The 17,134-nt window shown below is 35.4% G+C and overlaps 1 long non-coding RNA gene across 1 annotated transcript in view; it reads right to left on the bottom strand.

Moving 5' to 3' along the window:
• Window positions 1-1,332: 1,332 nt before the first annotated feature.
• LOC144330039 (uncharacterized) overlaps window positions 1,333-17,134 on the bottom strand; it is a 115,296-nt gene continuing 99,494 nt past the window's right edge. The window contains exon 7 of the long non-coding RNA XR_013395860.1: window positions 1,333-1,504. This is a non-coding gene — a long non-coding RNA (uncharacterized LOC144330039). The remainder of the gene's footprint in view (window positions 1,505-17,134) is intronic.

Genomic DNA, 17,134 nt, shown 5'->3' with positions numbered 1-17,134 from the left:
AAAACCAATAAAATTCCTTATTTTGTAAGCCAGTTGAGTATCTGATATTTGTTACAGAAAGGATCCAGTTTGAAACTCTAGGTCATTGTGTAATTTAATGAGATAATGCATGTGGAACAGGCAGTACTATCATCATATAATAGGTGATTGAAAAGGGAAAAGAAAAGAATCATGCAATTGGTGGTTTGACTTATGCATGATAAAGCCACTTCACTGAGTTTTTATCATGATATAATGAGTGTGTACATTGATTTATCATGTAGTCTTTCTAAATAGAGGATAGCATATGGCTTAGACCAGTGGATCCAGTGTCCTTCTAATAGATGTTTTCTGAGCTCTCTATGAAGATAAGACACTTCATCTCCTGCTGAAGGAGTGATGTGCTGTGTTTTTCCCAAGAACATTGTAGTATCCTGTAGTCTTTCTAAATAGAGGATAGCATATGGCTTAGACCAATGGATCCAGTGTCCTACTAATATATGCTTTCTGAGCTCTCTATGAAGATAAGAGACTTCATCTCCTGCTGAAGGAGTGACGTGGTATGTTTTTCCCAAGAACACTATAGTATCCTGTAAACTTTGGAAAAATTACCATATTTAATTCCATTAATATATATAGTCTTCAAATAATTATATGAAATTTAACTTTTTGGAGAGTAAAATCTCTCCAGTGCATTTTCTTTCTCTGGTGGATAAGGAAATCAGAATGTGTCATGGGCACACTTTTCCCTGAGTCTTCACCATCTGTGTGTTGTTGAACATATTTTCAGAGGAGAAATTGGGACAAACTTAAATGGCGGTTCCCCAAAGTGAGTTTTTTCATCACAGGCAGTCTGACAACTCTATACCAGCACTACTAAATCTTCTAATTTTTTTTCTAGAGCCAGCCAAGCTTCTAGCCTGTTAATAGGTACTTTCAACTATACTAACAAGGCTGACATACCAAACAACAGCCTTTCAAATGCAGCAAAATCAATGACTTGGCTTTGCCCTGATTCCTGGAGGTTGACAAAAATGGACCCCGATTAATTATGTTTTCTACCACATGCATTTCTTGGAAATATTTCAGGCAGGGGTGTGTCAGATTTATAAGGGCTATTAAGAAGAGTGAATACACATTTTCATCTGTATACATAATTTATGCTAGTGGAATACATTTTCCATGTGTGTGTATAAAAACGAGCAGGTTGAATTGTGTTTGTGGAACGGATACTATCCGGGCATCACATATGTGGCATTTTGCTCTTCTGCAATTTCGAGTTTGTAATCTAAGACACAGAATTACTTAACAATGACTATAAATGCATGCTATGCTGCAAAGATAATTGCTTTTACATTTCATCTGTTATTTGCTAGCATAACCTTTTTTTATATGTGAATTTCTTACCAAATGACTTCCAAATGAATATTTTGGAATACAATTAACTACACAATTAACTATAGGCTCCCAATTTGGTGCAGTCAGGAGATATTAGAATGTCTTCTACACCAGTGCTTCTCAAAGTCTGTAGAAGAAAGCAGAATTTCCCCCCTCATTAATCACTGACCAATTATTTTGAAAAAATATAACAAAAGTAAATTATTAGAAAAATGAAATTTAAAAATATGAAATAAACCTTTTAAAAATTTTAGTTGAAATAGACATAAAATTATTCATTGTGTCAGATTCTATAAAAGTTCTAACACTCGCAATTTCTAAATTTATCACAGGGCACATCAGTGACATGTAGTTCACAGAGACATTCTGGTTCACAGACCCCACTTTGAGTGGCACTGCCCTAGATAACGGTTGGTAAAAGAACTTGTGCACCTTTCAAGTTTCCATTTTGTTAGGAGATACTTAGAAAGTTAATAAAAATGTATTCTTTGTCCAAACTGCACAGGTTTGTGGGATCTGATAATGTGTCCTAAACTCTAGTTTGGTGATGGATTTCTGCAAAATCCATCTACAATTCCACTCTGGTTCTTCTGCAAGTCACCCCTTGCTTAAATCTCTTCTGTGGCTTCCCATTGCCCTCAGGATGATATCGAAACAATTAGCCATGACACAATGATCTTTCCCCCCTTCCTATCTCTTCAACATCTTATCTGCCACTCTCCAAACAATCCCAGAAAACAAGATCATATTAGAAAACCTCAGAAGCCAATTTGAAGTGCCTCTTACCAAAGATGGGAAAATTTGAGCAACATATAAATAATAACTGCAATAGACTGAAAGACACCAAATAGATTTAAATCCATCTGTTCATAATAACACTTTAGAAAGGTATTGGGCCAGGCTAACTCAGTCAGTAGATCATGAGACTCTTAAAAAGGTCTTGTTCATCTTTGGAGGCTGCTAGGGAACTAACTCATTATTATGAAAATGGGTGAGTCAGGGAAAGATACAAGCATTCATCCTTTGTTATACAAACTTTGCCTCAGAACAAATACTTGATAAGAGAAAATTTCCTTTATAGAATGATTTTAACTAATAAAGAAAGAATTTCAGCAGTTCACAACCCCTAATGGAATAATGGCTATGTTTTAGTAACCACTTAGAAAATAAACATGAGATGCAATTTTTCAAAATCATTAAAGTGTTGAAAGAAAAAATAACCTAACCCATTAGCAAGAGGGCAGAGACAAAAGAGTAATTAAGAATCTAAACCAGTAAGTATTAAAAAGGACAAAACACACCAATTCTGAAAATACACATGTAAGTATGAAAACTATCAGATGACAAAACTCTCTGTGTGGGCAAGAAAACAAATTTGACCTATATATTTTTTAAAAGGTATGTTAAAGCAAAACCATAGAAATAAAAGGAAAACAGCAGGCAAAGATATAGCAGGCAAGCACAAAAACATTTGACAGGTGGCAGTGTCAAAGATACAAACACAACAAAGAGAAGACAGTTATACACCTCTACGGACAAAATAAAATGGTGTTGAACTATATAACATAAAATACTAGGAATATAAATAGAAATTGATAAAGCCACAATAGTAGTGGGAGACATCATGCCTTTTTCAATTTGTGATGCATAAAAGGCAAAAAAGAAAAAAAAGAGAGATGTACCTACTATGGTTTATGTGTATGGTTTAACATACACATAATAAAATAGTTTTTTAAGGTATATAATAAGTCTCAACTGTTTTGTAATTTTTTCCTTTTAATTGTGGTAAAATACACATAACAAAAAATTGACCATCTTAACCATTTTAAGTGTATAGTTCGTACAGTTAAATACATTTACATTGTTGTGTAACCAATCTCCAGAACTCTTTCCATCTTGCAAAACTGAAACTTCACATCCATTAAATAATTCCCTATTCCTCCCTCTCCCAAGCATCTGGCAACCGCCATTCCACTTTCTGTCTCTATGAATTTGACTACTCTAGGTACCTCCTGTAAGTGAAATCATACAGCATTTGTCTTCTGTGCCTGGCTTATTGCACTTAGCATAGTGTACTCAAGGTGTTTATGGTGTAGCCTGGGTCAGAATTTCCTTCCTTTTCATGACTGAGTAATATTCCATCATCTGTCTATATAATATTTTCTTTCTCAGTTCAGTCATCTCTGAACACTTGGATTGCTTCTACCTTTTGGATCCTGTGAACAATGCTGCTATGAATATGTGTATGCTCTGGAAATTTTTTAATTAAAAATCAGTATTAGAGGAACCATTTTGGGATGGGCATTGAACTGGACACTGCATGAGAAATCATGTCACCCTTTTAGTATCACCCAGGAAACACATCTTCAATTCATAAATGCAAAATTACAAATTGGTATGACTTTGCCGAGGTCCCAAGGAGATGAACAGCAAGCCAAGCTTGGGTTTGAACTCAGGTTTGTCTGCCTTCAAATTTTGAACTCAAATAATCAGATAGTTAAGAAGAAGGTAGAAGAGATGTTTGTTTTTAACTGCAACATAAAAGGAACTCAGCATTCACGTAATTAATTTCTATTTGCCAGTTGTAACCTTGCTTATGCATACACTTTCATCTCTTTGTTTTGAGAAAAACAACCTCCCTCATCTTGTGAAGTCTGATTCTTCTTTGTAGCACTTCTCTGGCCTCGTTGCTCCCTGCTCTGCCTCGGATAAATAAGTGCAATTCACATCCCAGCTTACTTTTTGCCAATCACCCTCACTGAGAATTACTGATACAGAAGAAAGGGTCCAGGTCCCCATCCAAAAAATGGAAATAAAATAAAATTGCTCTAAGAATTGAAAGAAGTGATACATATAAATCACTTAGTGTAATGCCTGAAACATCATGTGCTCAATGCTGCTCTAAGTCATCACTCTTAATGGCCCCCTTAGTTTCCACTGTATCATAATTGATGTAATCACTCTATTGATGGATAACAGCTCATTGCTATTTTTACTATTATAAAAACAATACACTATATACCTCTGTATGGCACAATAGCATGCACAATATAATCTTATTTTTTAAATATCAGACATGCATAATACATATACACACAGGTATCTGGAAGAAGATAAAATGGTGAGGCTTGTGTTTCCAACTTTAGACTTTTTTGTTTTGTTCTTAGTCTTGTTTTGAGCAACAAAAATGTATTAATTTTAAAAACAGAAAAAAAATTTATTTTAGAAAAAAGAGAATGCTGTAATCCCACACAAGAGAAAATCTACAACTTTCAGAAATGCAGGTCTAAATTGAAAATCAGTTCTTCGCTGAGTGAATATGCTTGTAATTAGCTGCTTATTTGAGACGAAAATGGGATACATGCCCATGTTAAACATGATATTTATCTAAAAGAACTAATTTAAGAATGATTATCACACACCAAAGTGTGTAGTATTTTACCAAAACTAAGATGTCTTCAATTATAAGTTGCATCATTGTTTTATAGGCCATTAAGAAATAAGAAAAATTTCTAAATAAACCATGACATGTCATTGATTCTGAAATGCATCCTGATTTCCAAGAATTCAGAATGTGAAAATATTTGCAACTTAGACTTGATAAAAGAGTGTCATTCGTTTCCTGTCATTAATTTACTTCCTCATTTATTCAGTATATAACTCCCTTATCCAGAAATATTCTTCCAGTCCCCTAACATTCAAAGCACTGTTTGGAATTGAATTTAAAGATAATACATAAAATATTAACTCTCTGCTCTCAAAAAGGCTGAGGCATGAATCTATGTAGTAAACTATAATACAATATTTTCATGCTAGATCTGAAGTAAATAGATGTTAGCGGGGCAGACAGGTCAGCACAATTACTATTTTCCTGAGGACACTGGGGAGCCTTAGTGAAGACCGTGTGTCTCATGTTCCCTTGAAAAGGGAGCATCTTTGTCCAGACACACAGAGGCGGATATGCAAAGGTCCAATACATCTTCTGCCAGGCCCTCTGAATCCAGCCCCGTCATTCCTTTGTTTTCTAAATGTGTGCCTCACATACATGAGGTAGGAAAGATTACATCTCAGCCTTGGCTTGAAAAATGAGAGAAACAGGTTTTTAAAAGAGCTTTTGAAGCCTTCAGGATAATAAGAAATTGCCTCAGATGCTGCAGTGAGCATCTGAAATCAGTGCAAAAGGTTAAAAAAGGAAAAGTGTATAGTTAAATTTGCCCTGGAAAAAAAATAGTAAGTCAGCTTAAATTACCACAACTTAAGTACCTAAAGTTCAAAAAAGTGATTTTTTTTTTTTTTTTTTTTTTTGAGACAGAGTCTAGCTCTGTCACCCAGGCTGGAGTGCAATGGTGCGACCTCGGCTTACTGCAACCTCCGTCTCCCGGGTTCAAGCGATTCTCCTGCCTCAGCCTCCCGAGTAGCTAGGATTACAGGCACCTGTCACCACACCCAGCTAATTTTTGTATTTGTGGTAGAGACGGAGTTACACTGTGTTGGCCAGGCTGGACTCAAACTCCTAACCTCATGATTCACCTGCCTCAGCCTACCAAAGTGTTGGGATTACAAGCATGAGCCACTGCGCCCAGCCAAAAACGTGATTTTTAAATTTCATTGTTTTGTATGTTTCACATGATAGCTTTCTTTGCTTTTGGGGGATTAAGGAAAAGTTCTTAGGAAGGCAAGTAAGAAAATAAAAGAATTCATTCTCTCTCGCTCTCTCTTTCCAGACTCATAGTTGAATTTGCCTAAGTTAAATACCCAAATAATGTGATTCCACTTCAATCACTTACAGAATTCAAAGCACGTAATCACTGAACAGGAGCAATAAAAATAAATACCGTGAACCAAAGACAAATCAAAGGAAACCATAAAACTATAGTCATGAACCAAAGGAAGGAGCAAGGATGGATTCAAGACAGAAATCAAAGAACATCATAAAAATTCAAGCTAAATGTTTATATTTTAGATGATTATTTACATAAAAGAAGTGAGCACTGTTTTTAAAATATCCAGATAACATAATGCTAGATACAGTTAAAAATGAATGTTCCTCCATCCCCTTCTGTTTCTTTTCCACAGATACAAGCACTGTTAACAATTTGGTCTATATTCTTTTGGAATTTCTGCTCATACATACGAGTATATTATACATATCAATATTTAAATGTGTTAATATGCTTATCCCTGTTGTGTTTCCTTTTACGTGACTTCCTCCTTTTCTCCTGTGGTGGTTTGGAATTGTGGCACTAAGAAGAAGGAGGAATAAATATGCAGTTTACAGAATAGGATTCAGAATAGGATTTTTGAGTCTTTAACAATATAAAGGTTTTGAAAAGCCTGGGTTTGTCATGAGATATAATTTTCTAGAATTTAAAATTTGTAAATTTTATTAACCTAATTGGTCTGATTTTATACTTTTAAAGATACCCACTACAATGTAGAAGAGGCAGGAAGAAGAAACAGAGTCCTCTTCCTTTTTACTTTCGAGTAGAAAGCAGTAGGGTAAAAAGATCAGATTCTTGCCCATGTCTTCCCTGAGTCATTTTTCTGGGAAAGGAAAATGAGGGATGGGTCAAACTACATTCTTCCCATACAATGAGAGTATCTAAGACAAATGAGACTACGGTCTCATTTCCATATGCTGTACTCCTTTTAGTCTATAACTTGGCTTGGAGTCACATTCAGAATTCCACGGGGGCATTAACCAGCACTGGAGCGTTGAGCAAAGCCTGCACCTGGTGTCCAGTGCAGCACATAGCTTCCATGTGCACTCGTATGAGGCTTCTGCAACAAGGACAAAGAAACTGCAGCATTAGGGAATTTTGTGAAAAAGATGCAAATGACCAGCGTCAGTGTACACAGCTCAAAATTAAGGTCCAATATTATGTACTGCCTTCACACCTGGGGAAAACTGGGAGAGCCTCAAGTGGCCTCACCACAAGTTCTCCTCCCCATTTTGCTCCCATAGATAAGGTCACCTAGCCAAACAGCCCTCCTTTTTAGGAGGACCAGGCGCAGTTCCTACTTATACCTGAGAGGCAGGTTTTGGTTCCCTGACAGCCTGCGGAATTTTCAACAAAGCAATCACATCCTCCCCCTGGAACCAGAGAGCACTAGGCTCTCCTGATACTACAAAGCCTACCTCCTGCAGCCCCTGCCTCCTGCAGCCCCTGCTTGTTCACCCTCTTCCTAAGCCAATCACCTATGTGGTCCTGAGTTGCCTGTGGCGCCTTCCCCCGGCCCCCTGTGCTGCGAGTATGGGTGATTAATAAATCACTGTCAACCTCATCTGTCTGGTGTTGGTGTTCAGTCATCCCCATAACCTGGGGCAATGGTGTAAATATAAGGTGTGAAAAACCACCATGCCCCCTGTCTTTAGCAGTGAAGGCTGGTACATGCTTGACCTCAGCAATATTTTTGTTCTTTTAAAAAGATAAATCTATCAATTTAATGCAACTCCAGTCATACTCCCAGGTATTTTTGAGTGGGAAGGAGCAGGGAGCAGGATGAGGGAGAATATAGGGAGGTTGGAAGCAAAGTTAAAAAAAAAAAAAAAAGAAATTACTAATTTTCACTTCTTTTAAAAGGATTTTTTTAAAGTATAGAAATTTTGAAATAAATCAATCGGGAAAGCTATTACAAGCAAGTATAAATCAAAAATTAAATACAGCAAAATAAAAGATAAGGCCAACAATACACTATCAGGCAAAAAACAATTCAAAAAAGGGAACTGAATGGGACAAAGCAGATGATTTTAATTCTCTAAGAAATAGACTTGAAAATAAAAATGTGGTATTTATGAACCTTTAAATTAAATACAATCATTTTCAAGCCCTCCCTCCTTGAGATTATTCTAGAATTAACCTGATTAGAGTTGTGGTGTATCCCAAATTCCAATTATATGGTCACAGGCAATCCCTCAGACTTGATGCCTCAGATACCTAATTATAATTGGTATGTGTAGCTTTCACTAGTTTATATCCAAGTGTTGGAGAAGACGCTTAATTTCTCCTTACTGACAACAGGTGTGGGGAAAAATGTATATGGGTTTTTTAATTTTTAGAATGAGATTATCCTAGGTGGAATCCATCCATCCATCCTTGAATAGTTTGAACCCAAGCTTCATGACTTCCATATTTTTTTTCTGAATAGAAAGAAAGAAAATAATGAGGAAGAATTGTCTAGTCTGAAATTCACTTTACCAGTTATAAGGTTACACTGTTAGGTCAGGACACTGCAGAGATGAATCAGAGGGAGTCAAAGGGAGAAGGGAATAAAGAAACATCTTAGATTCATTGGGGGACAGGGGAGGTACAGGTGGCTGCATCGTCCATGTGTAGGACATATATCGTCTTCAGTAATCGCCACAAACATACTCCTCTTTTGCATTAGTGAAACATGTTCACACGTTTGTTATTGCTGATGTATTTAACAACAGTGAGAGAAATTGCTATAGGAAATATAACCCCGAAAAGGAATTAAAGGAAAAAAAAAAAAAAAAGCATTATCTAGGTTAGATGGTGATTTAGTTTTCAGCAGAGAAAATCCAGAACAGTGGAAGGATCATGCTGGTCTTTTCATCTATGTTCTCCCTTGTGTTGATTCAAGCATCTCTAAGAGTTATTTCAAGAACCATTTTCACACATTCACTGATTTTTGTTTCTTTTTTTAAGCCTTCTGGAAGCAAAACCCAAGCTGTCTATTGCAGCCATGGAGATAAACAGAGATCTGAAAGCTATCATTTTGAAGTTTTCTTCTCTTTTAACTATTCTTAACAGGGTAAAGCTACCCTAACTACATGATAGAATCACCTGGGGAGCTGTTCAAAAATCCCAGATTCTCAGGACACATCCAGGGCCAATTAAATCAGAATGTTGTGAGGTATGCACCAGGCATGGTAGAAGTTGGTGACTTCTGGCAGCAATATTGTCTTGGGACCCAGATTTACGGATTTTTAGGTCATCATTTTAAGCCCTTATGTTAGAATAGCTTTCACATCTTTTACAAATATTACCCACTTAATCTTCACTACAAGCCATGTGATGGGTTTTATTCTCCATGTTTTACAAATTAGGACATTAGGGTTCAAAGGGGCTTGCAAGTGGCAGACACCAGTGTATAATCCATTGACATGAATCCTAAGAAAAGCTAGATGTCCCAAAACTAGATTGTTCACCAGCTTCCCCAGGGACTTAAGCTCTCATTACAGAATTCCTACAGAAGAGAAGGGCTGGGTACATATTATCAAAGATTGAAGAATAGGGGCAAAGGTACCTCTAACACCCATATTATTTCTCTTTTTATGGCAGTCAGGTGGCTTGCAGTGAGTATTGAATGATCAGCATGATGAAACTGCTTCATCAGCTCATACGATCTAGAATTTAGGAGAAAACTGGGAAGTTCCCAAGTAATCCCATGCTCAGATACAGTCTCAGTAACATGTACCACTACCTTTATGATGAAGCAATATGAACATGGTATTGTTTGTGCCAGTTTTTTAAGGAGCCATACAACATTGTCAGTGTTATTAAGGTTATGAATTGGGAATTACCTGGATAGGATATCCACTACCTCATTCACTGTCTGCATGGATTCAATTAATATGATTGGTCAGACAGGATGAATTTTTGTGCATAACTAGGTGCTTAGTTGCAGGATAGGGGAAGGTTCCCACATAAAGGAGGATCATTCATTGGCTGAGAATATTGAGATTGCTACCAACCAATAACATCAATGACTCTTAAAACCATATTAAGACACAAATGGAATGGTGAACTGAGAACCTCTGAAAATCCTCTCCATAAAATCGCTGAGAACATTGGCAAAAATAGCCAAAACTAACTTTTACAAAACCCTATAAATTAATCTAAAGCTTGAAACAAGGGGATTGTTTATTCAAGAAAAAAAAATGGTAAGAAGAATGGGTGTTGTGACATTTTAACTTGCCTTATTTCCATTACCTTCTTCTCAACTCCATGGTACCCTGAAAAATCAACAGCCACAATACAACGCCATTAAAGGTTCCAGACAGGGTTGGAGCTCTTTCAAAGCCTCACTCTCAGAGAACTGTCACTGTTCGACTTGTTTGACTTGTCACTGTTTGACTTGTCCGTTAGTTCCCTAGAAGACCGTACACACAAGGCTTGTCTTTAATTGACTAGACTCGGAGATTACCCAGTGTGAACAGGCTTTTGCCCAGGGGTATTTGTCAAAAAGAAAAAATAATCAACAGCGATTTTTCGCCATTACTATGGCAATAACAATTGGTCCAAACAAGTTGACCAAAAACTTTGAAAGAAAAACCTGGGGAGTTAGATGTTTTTCAGAGGCTGTGAAAAATTCGAAATATTCATAGGAATCTAGAAGGTCACACACATGTGTAGGGAAAAATCTAAGAAGGCCTTAAGCTGTCTCACCTGGCTGACCATGAGGCTCTGCATAAGTAGGGAGAGAATGCTAAGACAGAGTGATAAAGGAAATGGATGTATATCAAAGGCATGTCCTGACATGCACACAGAGTCAGAGTCCTTGTCAAAGACACGGAGACATTCTGGTTCCAGGATTTTAGTGAAATCTCTGTCCAATCAATATCTGATCACTAAATTAACCAACCAGAAACTTCAAGGGTCATACATGGCAAAGAATACGTATGGTACAGAGTTAGTTTAGGAAAGTCACTAAGAACACAAGCAGCAACAAAAACAACAATAACAAAGAGCAATGACAACAAACCCTAAAGAGAGGGAGAATCTATTTTCTAGAGTAGCCACTTTAAATTATCGCAAATTTCCAGTTTCAACAACAAAAAATGATGAGACATGCAAAGAAACAAGAAAGTATGAGCCACACATAGAAGAAAAACAGTCAATACAAATTATTCCTGAGGAAGCCAAGATGTTGGACTTACTAAACAAAGACTTTAAGTCAATTGTTTTTAATATGTTCAAAAACTAGAGGACACCAAATGTATGACCAGTGAAAGAAAAAAATTGTTGTTAGACTCTACTAAAACTAAAAACTTTTGCTCTGTGACACTGACACTGTTAACAAAATAAAAAGACAAGCCATAGACTGGAAAAGTAATTGCAAAATATATATCTGATATGTAATTGGCATCCAAAATATGCAAAATCTCTTAAAACTCAACAATAAGATAGTAACTATCTAATTTAAAACTAGGCAATGAGGTTTTAATTTAAAACTTCATTGAAGAAGAAATACATGTGACAAATAGGCATATGAAAAGATGTTCAACATCACATGTCATTAGAGAATTATAAATTAAAGCAACAATGAATTATCACTACATACCTATCAGAACGACCAAAATCCAGAACACTGTCAACACCAAATACTGATGAGGATGTGGAGCAATAGGAAAATTCATTGCTAGTGGGAATGCAAAATGACACAGCCACTTTGGAAGACAGATTGGCAGTTACTCACAAAACTAAACATACTCTTACCATATAATCCAGAAATTGTGTTCTTTTGTATTGACCCAAAGAAGTTGAAATTCTATGTTCACACAGAACTTGCACACAAATGTTTACAGCAGCTTTATTCATAATTTACAAAACTTGGAAACAACCAAGAATAGGTGAATGGGTTTTAAAAACATAAAACTGTGGCATATTCCTACAATGAAATATTATTCAGTAACAAAAACAAATGAGCTATCAATCTATGATAACTCATGAGGGAATCTTAAGTATATATTGCTAAGTGAAAGAAGCCAAGCTGTAAACACTACATATTGTATGATTCCAACTATATGACATTCTGGAAAAGGCAAAACTATGGAGTCAGTAAAAAGATCAGTTGTTGTCAGAAGTTTGGGGAAAGGGAGAAATGAATCAGTGCATCGGAGGGGAATTTTCAGACAGTGAAACTATTCTGCAGGAGACTATAATTGTGGATACATGTCCAACAAAAAGAGTAAACCCTAATGTAAACCATGAACTTTTGTTATTAATAATGTATCAATATTACCTCACCAATTGTAACAAATGTACCACACTAATACAAGACATTAATAATAGGTAAAGCTGGGGAAGCATGTGAAGTTATATATGTGAACTATATGTACTTTCCACTCAACTTTTGTCTGAAACTAAAAACTATGCAAAATAATAAAGACTATGAATTAAAACAACCAGAAAAAAATACTAGAGAAAACTATATCTAAAGAAATAAAGGAAACAATGAGAATAATGTCTCACCAACTACATAATATCAATAAATAGAAATGATTTTTAAAAACCAAATATAAATTCTGGAGTTGAAAAGTACAATAACTGAAACGAAAAAATTACTATGGGTACTCAACAATGTATTTGAGTAAGCAGAAGAAAGAATTAGCAAACTTGAAGATAGATCAATTAAGATTAGCCAATTTAAGAGACAGAAAGAAAAAAGAAAAAAAACCAGAGCCTCAGAGATCTATGGGACATCATTAATTGTGCCAACATATGCATAATGGAATTCTAGAAGGAGAGGAGAATGAGAAATGGGCAGAAAGAATATTTTTTTTTAAATGGCCAAAAATTAACAAATTTAATTTTAAAAAAACCGTTTATTTAGACATGAAAGGAGCTCAACATACTCCAATAGGATACACTCTAAGTGATCCACACCAATGTATATCATAATCAAACTGTCAAAAATCAAGATGAAGAGATTTTTGAAAGCAGAGAGAAGCTACTTATGCATAAGTTATTCTCAATATGATTAACAGCCAGTTTCTCATTAGCAATCACAGAGGCTAGAAAGCAGTAAGATGATATATTTAAAGTGCTGAAAGAAAAAAAGAGTCTGGCAACCCAAAATTTTATATCCAGCAAAACTAATCTTTAAAAGTTTACAGAAATTAATAAATTCCCAGATAAACAAAAGCTGACACAACTGGTCATTAGCAAACCTTCTCCACAAGAAAAACTAAAGGAGGCTCTTCTGGACGAAATAAAAGGACACTACTGGGCAGTAACTTAAAAACTATAAGGAAATACTATGAAGCAATAGATAACATCAGTAGAGGTAACTACATAGGTAAATATAATATACTGCACAAATATATTTTTGGTTGTAACACTTCTGTTTTTCTCCCTAACTTAAGTGATAACTGCATAAATAAATAAAAAATTTGTGTTTATGGGCATATAATATATTAAAATGTAATTTTATGGCAATAATAGCATAAGAGTGGGAAAGAATAGAGCTGTGTAGGAGCAAAGTTGAATATACTATTAAAATTCAGTTGGTAATAATCTAAACTAAATTTTTACAAGTTTAGACATTAATTATAATTCCTCAGGGCAACTACTAAAAAAAAAATTTTAAACAATATATAGTAAAAAAAAAAACAAGTGAATTAAAATGAGACACTAGAATATCTCTACTCAACACAAAAGAAGGCAGTAACAGAAGAATAGAGGCACAACAAGAGCAACAACAAAAAGAAAAAACTCAGAAGAAATATAGAAAACAGAAAAATGGAAGATGTAAATCATACCTTATTGGTAATTAAATTACATGTAAATGAATTAAATACTTCACTAGCAGAAGAAAAGAAATAAGAAACATTATGATGGATATAAATGAAATTAAAAATACAAAAACAATAGAGAAAATCAATAAAACCAAAATTGGTTTTTGGAAAAGATTAGGAAAACTGATTATCCTATAACTAGACTGAGCAAGAATAAAAGAAAGAAGACTCAAAATACTAAAATCAGGAAAAAAGAGTGGACATTACTACATATCTTATAGAAACAAAAAGATTATAAGAAAATACTACGAAAAATTATGTAACAACAAATTAGATCATTTAGAAGAAATTGACACATTTCCAGAAAGATAAAACTTCCAATATTGACTCAAAAGTAAATAGAAAATGTGAATAAACTTATTACAAGCAAAGAGATTGAATTAGCAATATTAAAAATTCCCACAAAGTGCCATGACAGGGATATTGCTTAAAAAAAAAACAAACAGAAAAAGAAAAAAGAAAATTCCCATAAAGAAAAGACCAGATGCTTGTTCAGTGATTGCTAACAAAAGTTAAAGAAGAATTGACATCAATCCTTCTCAAGCTCTTCCAAAAAATAGAAGAAAAAGGAACACTTGTCATTTTCTGAGGCCCAAATTACTCTAGACAGATATCACAAGAAGAGAAAATTATAGATCAATACCCCCATGTATACCAATGCAAAAATCTTCTACAACAAAATACTTGCAAATTGAATCTAGCAACATATAAAAGGGCTTATCCAAATGGGATTTATCCCGTTTTTATGGATTCAAAGACAATATTGTTGAGATGGTAAAACTCCACAAATTGATCTACAGACCTAACGCAATTTCTATCAGGATGCCAGCTGCCTTTTTTTCCCCCAAAATTGACAAGCTTAATATAAAACTCATATAAAAATTCAAGGGACCCAGAAGAGTCAAAACAATCTTAAAAGAACAAATTTGTAAAACTAATACTTCCATATTTCAAAACTTATTACAAAGGTACAATAAACAAAACTGTGCCACTGGCTTTAAAATAAATATACAGATCAGTGGAATAGAATTGAGAACACAAAAATGTACCCTAACATTTATGGTAGATCAATTTTTTTTTTTTTTTTTTTTTTTTGACGCGGAGTCTTGCTCTGTGCCCCAGGCTGGAGTGCAGTGGCACGATCTCGGCTCACTGCAAGCTCCGCTCCCCCGGGTTCATGCCATTCTCCTGCCTCAGCCTCCCGAGTAGCTGGGACTACAGGCGCCCGCCACCTCGCCTGGCTAATTTTCTTGTATTTTTAGTAGAGACGGGGTTTCACCGTGTTAGCCAGGATGGTCTCGATCTCCTGACCTCATGATCCGCCCGTCTCGGCCTCCCAAAGTGCTGGGATTACAGGCTTGAGCCACCGCGCCCGGCCTGGTAGATCAATTTTTGACAAAAGTACCAAGACAATCCAGTGGAGAAAATTTCAATATTTGTAAATCGTATATAAAGGACTAATATTTAGAATATATAAAGAACTCTTACAACCCGACAATAGAAAGACAAGCAACCCATTTAAAAAGTAGACAAAGAATTTAAGTAAACTTTTCTCTGAAGAAGATATACAAATGGCCAACAAGCACATGAAATATACTCAACATCACTAATCATTAGGAATAAGAAAGTGAAAAACAAAAAACAACCTTCAGATACCACTTCACACCTACCACACCTACCAGCATGACTATAATAAAAAAGATGGATAATAACAGATGTTGGCAAGAATGTGGAGAAATTGGAACCATAACACATTGCTGGTGGGAATGTAAAATGGTACTGTCATTTTGAAAAATAGTTTGACATTTTTTCAAATGTTAAACATACAGTTTAAATCATGTTGAGTAAAAAAAGACAAACACAACAATTCCATTTACATAAAGTTTAAAAGGCAAAGCTATAGCGCAGAGATACATAGTTAGGTGGTAAAACTATTACAAACATTTTTTAAAAAACGATTATCATTAAAGCCAAGATAATAATTACTTTAGGGGTTAAGAAGAGGTTTTTGGTGTGGAAGAAGCACATGAAGGGAACTAATGTGATGATAATGCTATACTTTTTGGTGTGAGTGATGGTAATTTGGCTGTTAATTTTATCATAATTCAATAAGCTTGCACATTTATGTAGCGTGCACTTTTCTACTAAGTGCTATATTTCATAATAAACACTCATTTTAATGTGCAAGTGAAAAATCTATGAACAAAATGTACTATAAGCTACTTAATCATTCCCATACTGTTGACATTTTGATTGCTTCCAATTTTTTATTATTCTTAACAACATAGCAATTAACGTTTTTGTGCAAAACTCTCCACATTTTTTATTATTAACTTGAGATGAATTTCCTTATGTGGGAACATAAAGGCAAAGTATTCAAATAATTGCAACTATGATTGCTCAAACACAGTTTTTCTTTCTTATGCTACATGTGGTTTATTTCAACCCAATGCTCAGTTTTCCAAGACCTTTCTGAATTCTGATTCTGTCCTGTTACTATCCCCTATCTTTTCAAGGTGTTCCCAACTTCCTCTTAAGCAGGCTCGTCAATCACTTACTGCAAGCCCAGGCTTGGAAAGTGAGCTTGCTTCTGCTCCTGCATAGTTACCTGTATCAATGTTCAGGACCATGTTGAGAGCCCTTCTGATAAGGAAGGGATTACTGTGCCTGAGATGTGTGGCCTGTGCCTTCCAGACAGCAATGCATTCTGAAAACTATTATGATGCAATGCCATTGCCACTGTCAAATAACAACGTTCATAAAGTTAGAAACATGACATGGCTAAATAGAGATAGAGCATATGTCAAGTACTTTATTCAACTCATTAATTAATAAGGGATCAGTAGGATGGTAAAACTGATTCAAAGAACAGTTTAAGGAATGAAGATTGATGGAGGTATTGTCTGTTTTCACACTGCTACAAAGAACTGCCCAAGACTGGGTAATTTATAAAGAAAAGAGATTTAATCGACTCACAGTTCAGCGTGGCTGGGAAGGCCTCAGGAAACTTACAATCATGGTGGAAGGCAAAGGGGAAGCAAGGCACCTCCTTCACAAGGTGGCCAGAAGGACAACGAATGCGGGAGAAACTACCAAATACTTATAATAACATCAGATCTCCTGAGAACTCACTTGTTATGAGAACAACATGGAGGAAACCATGCCCATGATTCAATTACCTCCACCTGATCTCTCCCTTGACATGCAGGGATT

This window comes from Macaca mulatta, chromosome 7 (genome assembly GCF_049350105.2).
Source record: "Macaca mulatta isolate MMU2019108-1 chromosome 7, T2T-MMU8v2.0, whole genome shotgun sequence".
NCBI lineage: Eukaryota > Metazoa > Chordata > Mammalia > Primates > Cercopithecidae > Macaca > Macaca mulatta.
This window is presented reverse-complemented; position numbering and strand designations above follow the sequence as displayed.